Genomic DNA, 9507 nt, shown 5'->3' with positions numbered 1-9507 from the left:
CCCCTAGAGTCCATCACCGGCCGGTCATTTGGGCTGCTAAGGCTGCTGAGCGGCTCTGGGCTGAAGGCGCCCAAACCAGCAGGGAATCGTGAGATTGTTTTCACCACCCATCACCTCGCTTCACCCAGGAGAGCTTTATTTTTTTAACGTACATTTCGAAGGAGTTTTCCTTCATACAAGCTGGAGAGGAGAAGGACACAAGGTTTGCTCCTGTGATTGCCACTCGTAAACTGTCTGGCACGTAAGGCACTCAGCAGACCCCAGTCTCATCCTGAGTGCTATCACGTGACCTCTCTGAGCTTGGGTTTCCTTATCTAGATTAGAGGGTTGGTGCAGATAATGCGAACAACAGTAACACCCATAGGGCTTTTCACCTGTGCTTTCTCTTTTGCGCCTGCCCTGTCAAGGAGGCAGAGCAAAGATCATTATCTTTGTTCTGAAGGTGAGGAAATATCTCAGGTAAAGAACTTTGCAGAAGGTAAAGAGATTTACAGCTAGAAAATGAAAAGTTCTGTGATTGTATGAAGGAAAGAAATTAAATTGACGAGCAGCACTTAGCGTTCTAACCTTCCCTGCCCACTTTATGAAATTGAGAAAGGGGAACACTGGCGGAAGAGCTGACCTGGAATGCCTGAACTTTCCTCTCTCCTGACTCTGCAGGTTAATCTTTGGCCTGTTTGCCTCCACTTGGAGAGAAGTTCAGTCTGTATTTGCCAGGTCTCCTGAGGTATCCTGCTCAAGGAGCTTCCCTATGAAATAAGTCACGCTAACTGGGGAGCGAGGATCGGGAGTGGGCAGCCCTGAGAGGATGGCAACAACAGGGCCTGTGGGGACCTTCCTGTCAGCAGACCTCCTGGACCAGTTCAGGATCTTGGAGGGTTGCCCTCCTTGGGGCTCAGGCACTGGAGTTTGCACAGGCAGAAGAATAACCTGCTGCATATTTGTCATATTTGTGCTTTTCTGGACTGTATGTCTCATGCATCTGGGTACACTTTGCCTGTGCCATTTGAACCCTGCACTGAGCCAACAAGGACCTGGATTAGTTTAGGAGCAGGACAGGGAAATAGCTTCATTAAAAAATAGAGGTGCGACCTCAGCTCATTGATGAGAAAAGATTAAAAATATAAAATAAAGAGCACAGCTGCCTATTGGGCTACCCATCTCCTGGGGCGTGGGGAAATGTATATTAGATGGCTCTCTGTCTACACTGATTGCTTTGAGTTTGAGCTCATTCCAGATGTTCATTCAATGCATCAGATTTTTGTTGAAGATCTCATGTGTTTGTTTTGTTGGCAACCTCTGCTTGCTGCTAAGTGGTATAGCAGCGTTGGTCAACTGTATCCCTTGCCTCAAAGAGCTCACAATGTAGTGAAGGAGACAGATTTAGAGGAAAAAAAATATTACAAGGCAGAAGATAGTGTGATTGAACAAAAAGTAAACAGTGTTAGCTACTGAGGATTTAAGGATGGGCACGAAAAGTCAGTTCCCATCATCCGTGGGTTCACAGTCCGGTGGGGTAGAGGGGAACTCTGGGGGGGAAGGGGTGTGGAGGACAATCTTCTGAACATTCATGTATAAGCAATGTAGTGAGTGCTGTAGCCTGGGCATAAAAATAATGTTATGTCACAGTGAGGGAGGACTTTGGGCAGTAAGATAGGAGGTAGCATTTGAGCTGTGCTTTAGAAAAAGGTGTGAGACTTGGAAAGGCATACTGGGAAAAGACATGGAGGCAGAAAGTTGTAAGAGGTTTGGGGAGATTTCGAGGCAGTGCAGCTGGTAGTTTGTATACAGAGAGAATGAAGCTTGAAAAGTAAAATGGGGTTAGATTATAGAAATCCTTTCCTGTCAGACCAAAATATTTTCACTTTGTTCTGTAGTTAGTAAGGAAACCATTGAAGTTTTATTTTATTTTTTGAGTTGGAGTCTTATTCTGTCGCCCAGGCTGGAGAGCAGTGGCATGCTCATGGTCACTGCAGCCTCGGCCTGCCGGGTTCAGATGATCCTTCTGCCTCAGCCTTCCAGGTAGCTGGAACTATAGGCATGCGCTACCACATCTGGCTAATTTTTAAAAATTTATTATAAAGACAAGGTCTCACCAAGTTGCTCAGGCTAGTCTCGAACCCCTGAGCTTAGGCAATCCTCCCGCCTCGGCCTTCCAAAGTGCTGGGATTACAGGCTTGAGTCACTGCACCCAGCAACCATTGACGTTTTAGACAGCAGTAATAAGGTAAGAGTACTGTTCTTAAAAGGAAACAGCATGACAGGTTAATAAGAAGGAAGATAGCCAGGCTCAGTAGCTCAGCCTGTAATCCCTCGCTTGGAGAGGCTGAGGTGAGTGGATTGCCTGAGCCCGCAGTTTCGAGACCCATCTGGGCAACTTGGCAAGACCTCATCTCTACAATAAAGCAAAAATTAGCTGGGCGTGGTGGCCGGGAGCGACCACTGCGCTCCAGTCTGGGCAACAGAGTGAGACTCCAACTCAAAAAAAAAGAAGGAAGAGACTCAAGGTATGAAACCAGCTGGGAGACAGTTGCCTTGAGCAGGTTAGAAGTTATGAGGACCTGAGATGAGGCAGTATGGATAAGGATAAGGTTATTGGAGAACAGGCACCAAGCCTTTTTGTGAGAAAGGGAGAATCTCTCCCTCTCCCTCTTCAATTGTGAGACTTTTAGCCTGTGAAGACCAAGAAGAAATCAGGCTGGCCGGGCTCAGTGGCTCAGCCTGTAATCCCGCGCCTTGGGAGGCTGAGGTGAGTGGATTGCCTGAGCCTGTGGGTTCGAGACCTGCCTAGGCAACTTGACGAGCCCTCATCTCTACAATACATCAAAAAATCAGCCGGGCATTGTACTGCATGCCTGTAATTCTGGCTACTCGGAAGGCTGAGGTGGAAGGATCGCCGGAGCCCAGCAGGTCGAGGCTGCGGTGGCCGGGAGCGGCCACTGCACTCCAGTCTGGGCGACAGAGTGAGATTCCAACTAAGAAAAAAAAAAGAAGAAGAAGAAGAAACCAGGCTGAAGAACTGGAGTGGGAAGAGATAAGATGGGTGGGAGGTGCCAGCAGGACATTCCAGGGAATTTTCGACTTGGAGCTCAGGAGAGAGCTCCAGGTTTCAGGTGGAAGCCTGGTGGCATCAGTTGGATGGAGCTTGTTGCAGCTGTGCATGGCTGAGGTCATGGGGAAAGCATGGAATGTGGAGAGAAGGTTGCTGCAGGCACAGGCGTGGGTCACCCCTGCCCGAGCCAGTGAGCAAAAGTAGAGGAAGCAACAGAGTGAAATGGAGCAACAGCGAAAGAGCCAGTCCCAGGAGAGGGCAGGGACCAGGTAGCCTTGGAGAGGTGTGTCAGCAGGTGGCGAGCAACTGTCAGATGCTGCAAGGGCCACGTGGGCAAAGGACAAGTCGAGAGATGAAAGGGGGTTCAGGTGTATGGGGGGGAGGACAGTCTTGAAGAAGTGGAAGGATAGATGGAGGGAGGGTCGGGATGAGGGAGACTCAGCGCAAACTTGAAGGGTCAAGTTGCCTTCCTAGCAAGAAGGATGTGAGGGGACTTGGAACCCCTACTGCAGGAAGTGGTACAGGGAGGCACTGAGGGCAGGATAGTTAAACTGTAGAGCAGGCCGGGCTCAGTGGCTCAGCCTGTAATCCCAGCACTTTCGAGACCCACCCGGGCAACTTGGTGAGACCTTGTTTCTACAATAAATCAAAAAAAGTTAGCCGGGCGTGGTAGCACGCGCCTGTAGTTCCGGCTACTTGGAAGGCTGAGGTGGAAGGATCGCAGGAGCCCAACAGTCAAGGCTGTGGTGGCCGGGAGTGTGCCACTGCCCTCTAACCTGGGTGACAGAGTGAGACTCCAACTCAAAATAAAGGAAGAAATAAACTGTAGAGCAGCTGATGGGCCGTAGGCTGGGAGATCACAGAGCAGGGGTGATAGAGCCAGTCAGTCCCTTTCTGGAAGCTTCTATTCAGCACCTGGCAGCCTGGTAGCCACTGGCTTTGGATGAGGCTTTGGAACAATGGTGGGAGGCACCAAGTTTTCCAAGAAGCTCATGAGAACATTTGTAGGCCTCAGTTTCCCCAGCATACAAAGCAAGGGTTGACCTGGATTATGTCTCTTTTTCTTTTTTTTTGAGTTGGAGTCTCACTCTGTCGCCCAGACGAGTGCAGTGGCTGCTCCCGGCCACCGCAACCTCGACCTGCTGGGCTCCAGCAATCCTTCCGCCTCAGCCTTCCGAGTAGCTGGAACTATAGGCGCGTGCTACCATGCCTGGCTAATTTTTTTGATTTATTGTAGAGATGAGGTCTCGCCAAGTTGCCCAGGCTGATCTCGAACCCCTGGGCTTAGGCAGTCCTCTTGCCTCAGCCTCCCAAAGTGTTGGGATTACAGGCTGAGCCACCGTGCCCAGCTGTCTGGATTGTTTCTAAAGATCCCTGCAACTCTGACTGCCTAAGTTCTGTGAAATGACTGACTCTGAGGCTCGTCAGGAAGGCTAGCCCACAGAGAAGGGAGGATGGGTTGCCCAGGGATTTTTGCATCCAGGGTCTAGGAGTAAGAGGTGTCCTAGTACTGGCAAGGCTGGTTCATTCAAGCTAGTCAACCTTCACAAGTACTCAGCCCCTCTACTCACTTTATTGCTGAATCTTGCTTACCCTTCAGCACCCATACGAGAGCAGGGACCGTCTTCACTGAAGAGCTAGATAACTTGGGGAGACCACGTGGCTAATTAGCAAAGGACCCAGATGGATCTATCTCTAGTCTCTGGCTCTTCCCCCACCCTGGCCTTCCTTTCCTCCCTTTGAACACTACAGGTACATAGAGAGCCCAGAAATTTAGCTACTTACCCAGTAACAAAAGTAGCAGCCACAGGTGACAGTATGCACTGGGCAACGTGCTCAGTTCTGTCATGCGCTCACCCACCAGCTCTTTCAGCCTGCATGAGGGAGACAGGATTTTGCATGGAGAGGCTAGCTGAGATGCCTTGCCCAGGATGCCCTGCTCGGTGGTGGCAGAGCCAACACGAGCCAGTGGGGCAGACTGACCCCTAGCCCCTGCTGGCTGTGGCCATAGAAACCCTCACCTCTGCCTCAGCTGCCACCTGTCCACCCTAGCATTGTTCTCATCCACCGATTTCACTTTTTTTTTTTTTTGAGTTGGAGTCTCACTCTGTCGCCCAGACTGGAGTGCAGTGGCCGCTCCTGGCCACTGCAGCCTCGACCTGCTGGGCTCCGGCAATCCTTCTGCCTCAGCCTTCAAGTAGCCGGAATTACAGGCATGCGCTACCACGCCCAGCTGATTTTTTTATTTATTGTAGAGATGAGGTCACACCAAGTTGCCCAGGCGGGTCTCGAACCCGCGGGCTCAGGCAATCCACTCACTTCAGCCTCCCAAAGCGCGGGATTACAGGCTGAGCCACTGAGCCCAGCTCCCTTTTTTTTTTTTTCTTTGAATCTGAGTCTCTGTTGCCCAGGCTGTAGTGTAGTGTGCAGCTCACTGCCAACTGCAGCCTCAACCTGCTGGACTCAGGCGATGCTTCTGCCTCAGCCTTCCAAGTAGCTGGAACTACAGGCGTGCGCCACCACACCCAGCTCATTTTTTAAAATTTATTGCAGAGATGAGGTCATGCCATGTTGCCCAGGCTGGTCTCGAACCCATGGGCTCAGGAAATCCTCTTGTCTTGGCCCCGTTTCCCTTCTTTTTACGGGTCTGCCAGCTTTACTGGGAAGGGCAGAGCCAGGGTGACATTAAGCTCTTCTGTCTCCTTTGTGACATTGCCTGTCAGCCTCTGTGCCTTGAGGTATGTAACAGTGAGTCAGGATGAGGCAGTCACATCCCACAGGCCTAGCAGAGGGGCTGCCCAGGCCTTAAGAGAGACCTACTTGCCAGCAACCAGAAATCTTCAATTTTGAGCCCAACAACCTTCTGTGTGACCTGGAGCATATCCTTTCCCCTCTGGGCTTGCTGTGCCTTGTGGGGAAGTTAGAGTGGCTGACTCTATGTAATTGCCCTGAAAGGCTTCCAGAATCTTCCCCGAGAGTTACTGGAGAAAGCCCATCCCATCTCCTGGCTGATGCTCCTACTTATGTATGGCAGTTGAATGACTAGTTATTTTGTTCCTAAGACATGTCAGGCTCAGCCTGGACCACTGAAGCTTTCAGAGAACTGAAGCAAACAACTTCTTTTTATTATTATTATTATTTATTTTATTTTATTTTTTTTTACGAACAACTTCTTTAAAAGCCCTAGGAAGCCAGACATGGTGGCTTATGCCTGTAATCCCAACACTTTGAGAGGTAGAGACGAGAGGATTGCCTGAGCCCAGGGGTTTGAGACCACCCTGGGCAACTTGGCGAGACCTCGTCTCTACAATAAATCAAAAAATTAGCCAGGTGTGGTGGCACGTGCCTGTAGTTCCAGCTACTTGGAAGGCTGGGGCTGAAGGATTGCCTGAGCCCAGCAGGTTGAGGCTGCGATAGCCATGAGCATGCCACTACACTCCAGCCTGGGTAAAAGAATGAGACTCCAATTGGAAAAAAAAAAAGCCTTAGGAAGCCAGCAAAGCAGCTTCTCCCTCTGGCCCATCTTGACCAGCATCTCTTCATCTGTTGGTTTCCTCCTTGCTGTGCTGTTCTCTTGGCACCGTGGCAGAGACCTGGTGTCTGGGACGGCCTGAAATCTCATGGTTACAGCTGGGTCCAGAGCCTGCTGAGTGCTGGGGCTTTGGTTTCTGAGCCTTCCCTGGGGCTCCCTCTAGCCAGCCCGCTCTGCCCCGCTCCCCGCATGGGCTCCCTCACCTTCCTGGCCAGCCACTGCATCAGATCAGGTCATGCTAGCAGCGGCTCATTTTGAGTTTTTACTCTGTCAGTCTCTGTGCCTGGTGCTTACATGATCTCATTCCATCCCTCACCATCATCGTGAGGAAATGGGTTCAGAGAGACTTCACACCTCAGCCAGGGTCACTGCCAGGAATTGGCAGGGCTGAGATTTGACCCCAGGTCTTGCCGAATTTCATGTTTCTTTGATACTTAGAATGACTTTACTGGGACGTCCTCTCCCCCATTAGACGCATATGGTCAGGACAGCAGCACTATTAAGAGCATGGGCCCAGCTGGGCATGGTGGACACATCTGTGGTTCCAGCTACTTGGAAGGCTGAGACAGAAGGATCACCTGAGCCCAGCAGGTCGAGGCTGTGGTGGCTGTGAGCTTGCCACTGCACTCCAGCCTGGGTGACAGAGTGAGACTCCGACCCAAAAAAACCAAACAAACCTGGACACCGAGCTGGACATCCTGGGGTTCCAGTGCCCCTCTGCCACTTAGCCAGCTGTGCAGCCATGGCAGAATTCTGCCATTATGCCTCATTGCTGCAGTGGGATGGTGGTAGGTAATAAGGCCCACCTTCTCAGGCTGTTGTGAGCGAGAATGAGCGAACCCGTGTAGTGCGCCATGACAGCGCCTGCCTGACACACAGCGAGTGCTTGGTGATGGCAACGATCCTTGCTGTTGCTCGGCTCCAGCGCCCTCTTGGGGTTTGCCACAGGAGCCGCTTCACCTCCCCCACGCGGAGCAAGCTCTGCCCTCAGCGCCTGTTTTGAGGCTTCCTGGCTAGAGACTCAGGGAGATTGACCGTGTTTGCTGCAGTGAGCAGCAGTGTGCAGGACACAGTGACCCACTGGAGCCTCAGTACTCTGTTCCCAGTGAGCCCTGCCACAAGCCCCTTGGGAGACCCTGGTGTGTTGAGGTAGAGGGGTGTCTGGCACCCAGCAGAGAACCTTGCAGCCCACGGGCACCTGGCATGTTGGAGGAAGCTGGGACCAGTCCAGGCTGTGCTGCTATCCTTTCTCAGCACAGAGCGGGGACCTTGGGGCTCTGCAGTGTCGAGATTCCTGTCTACCTTCTGAGAATTGTTTTTTTGCTTAGAATAAAGGGCACAGAGATCTTCTGCCAGAGATTTAGGAGTTCCTGAGTTCACAGGAACCAAGGCCTTGGATTTGAATAACTTGAGGGTGACAGCTACTGTCCTGTATGGACCCCAAATACTGAGGTAGGACATTTGAAGTCGCCAGCCGTTTGAAAAATGTGAAAAATATCAAGTAAAGGCCAGGCGTGGTGGCTCATACCCGTTATCCCAGCACTTTGGGAGCCCGAGGTGCATGGATTGCCTGGGCCCGTGGGTTCGAGACTGGCCCAGGCAACTTGGTGAGACCTCATCTCTACAATAAATCAAAAATAAGCCGGGCATGGTAGCATGCACCTGTAGTTCCAGCTACTGGGAAGGCTGAGGCAGAAGGATCTCCGGAGCCCAGCGGGTCGAGGCTGGCCTGGCCATGAGTGTGCCGCTGCATTCCAGCCTGGGCAACAGAGTGAGACTCCAATTCAAAAAAAAAAAACTTTGGCTGGTCATGGTGTCTCATGCCTGTAATCCCAGCACTTTGGGAAGCTGAGATGGGAGAGTCGCTTAAGCCCAGGAATTTGAAGGTTCAGTGAACTGTGATCATACCACTGCACTCCAGCCTGGGCAACAGAGCAAGACCTCTCTCTGGAAAAGAAAAAAAAGAGATGTACATATAAATACACTACCTGGAAGCTAAGGCAATTACTACAGATTTATCCATGAATTATGTGGATTTAATGTTAATTTTTACTCCTAAGGGCTGTGACTCCCAAAAGAGCAGATGACCACCAGGTGTGGTGGCTCAAGCCTATAATCCCAGCACTTTAAGAGGTCGAGGTGAATCCGGGCTCGGTGGCTCAGCCTGTAATCCTGTGCATTTGGGAGGCTGAGGTGAGTGGATTGCCTGAGCCTGCAGGTTCGAGACCTGCTTGGGCAACTTGGCGAGACCTCATCTCTACAATAAATCAAAAAAAAAAATTAGCCGGGCATGGTAGCGCATGCCTATAGTTCCAGCTACTTGGAAGGCTGAGGCGGAAGGATTGTTGGCGCCCAGCAGGCGAGGCTGCAGTGGCCGGGAGCAGCCACTGCACTCCGGCCTGGGCAACAGAGTGAGACTCCAACTCAAAAAAAAAAAAAAAAAAAAAAAGAGCCCGAGGTGAGAGGATTGCCTGAGCCCATGGGTTTGAGACCAGCCTGGGCAACTTGGCAAGACCTCATCTCTGCTATAAGTCAAAATATAAGCCAGGTGTGGTAACTGAAACCTGCAGTTCCAGCTACTTGCAAGGCTGAGGCGGAAGAATTACCTGAGCCCAGCAGGTTGAGGCTGCGGTGGCTGTGAGCATGCCACTGCACTCTAGTCTGGACAATAGAATGAGACTCTGACTCAGAAAAGAAGAGAAAAGAAAAGAGATGTGTAAATAATTATGCTACCTGGGAGGTAAGGCAGTTACTACAGATTTATACATGAATTGTGTGGATTTAATGTTAATTTTTATTAATAAGATTGTATAAAAAAAGCAATCTCAGCCAGGCTTGGTGGCTCAGCCTGTAATCCTGCGCCTTGGGAGGCGAGGTGAGTGGATTGCCTGAGCCCGTGGGTTCGAGACCCGCCTGGGCAACT

The 9507-nt window shown here is 51.1% G+C and overlaps 1 protein-coding gene across 2 annotated transcripts in view; it reads left to right on the top strand.

Moving 5' to 3' along the window:
- The window catches only part of DNAJB12 (DnaJ heat shock protein family (Hsp40) member B12), a 24898-nt gene that overhangs the window by 1032 nt on the left and 14359 nt on the right, over positions 1 to 9507 (top strand). The window lies entirely within an intron of this gene.

The sequence above is a fragment of the Carlito syrichta genome, unplaced genomic scaffold (assembly GCF_000164805.1).
Source record: "Carlito syrichta isolate Samal-C Ts95f unplaced genomic scaffold, Tarsius_syrichta-2.0.1 Scaffold311719, whole genome shotgun sequence".
Classification (NCBI taxonomy): domain Eukaryota; kingdom Metazoa; phylum Chordata; class Mammalia; order Primates; family Tarsiidae; genus Carlito; species Carlito syrichta.
This window is presented reverse-complemented; position numbering and strand designations above follow the sequence as displayed.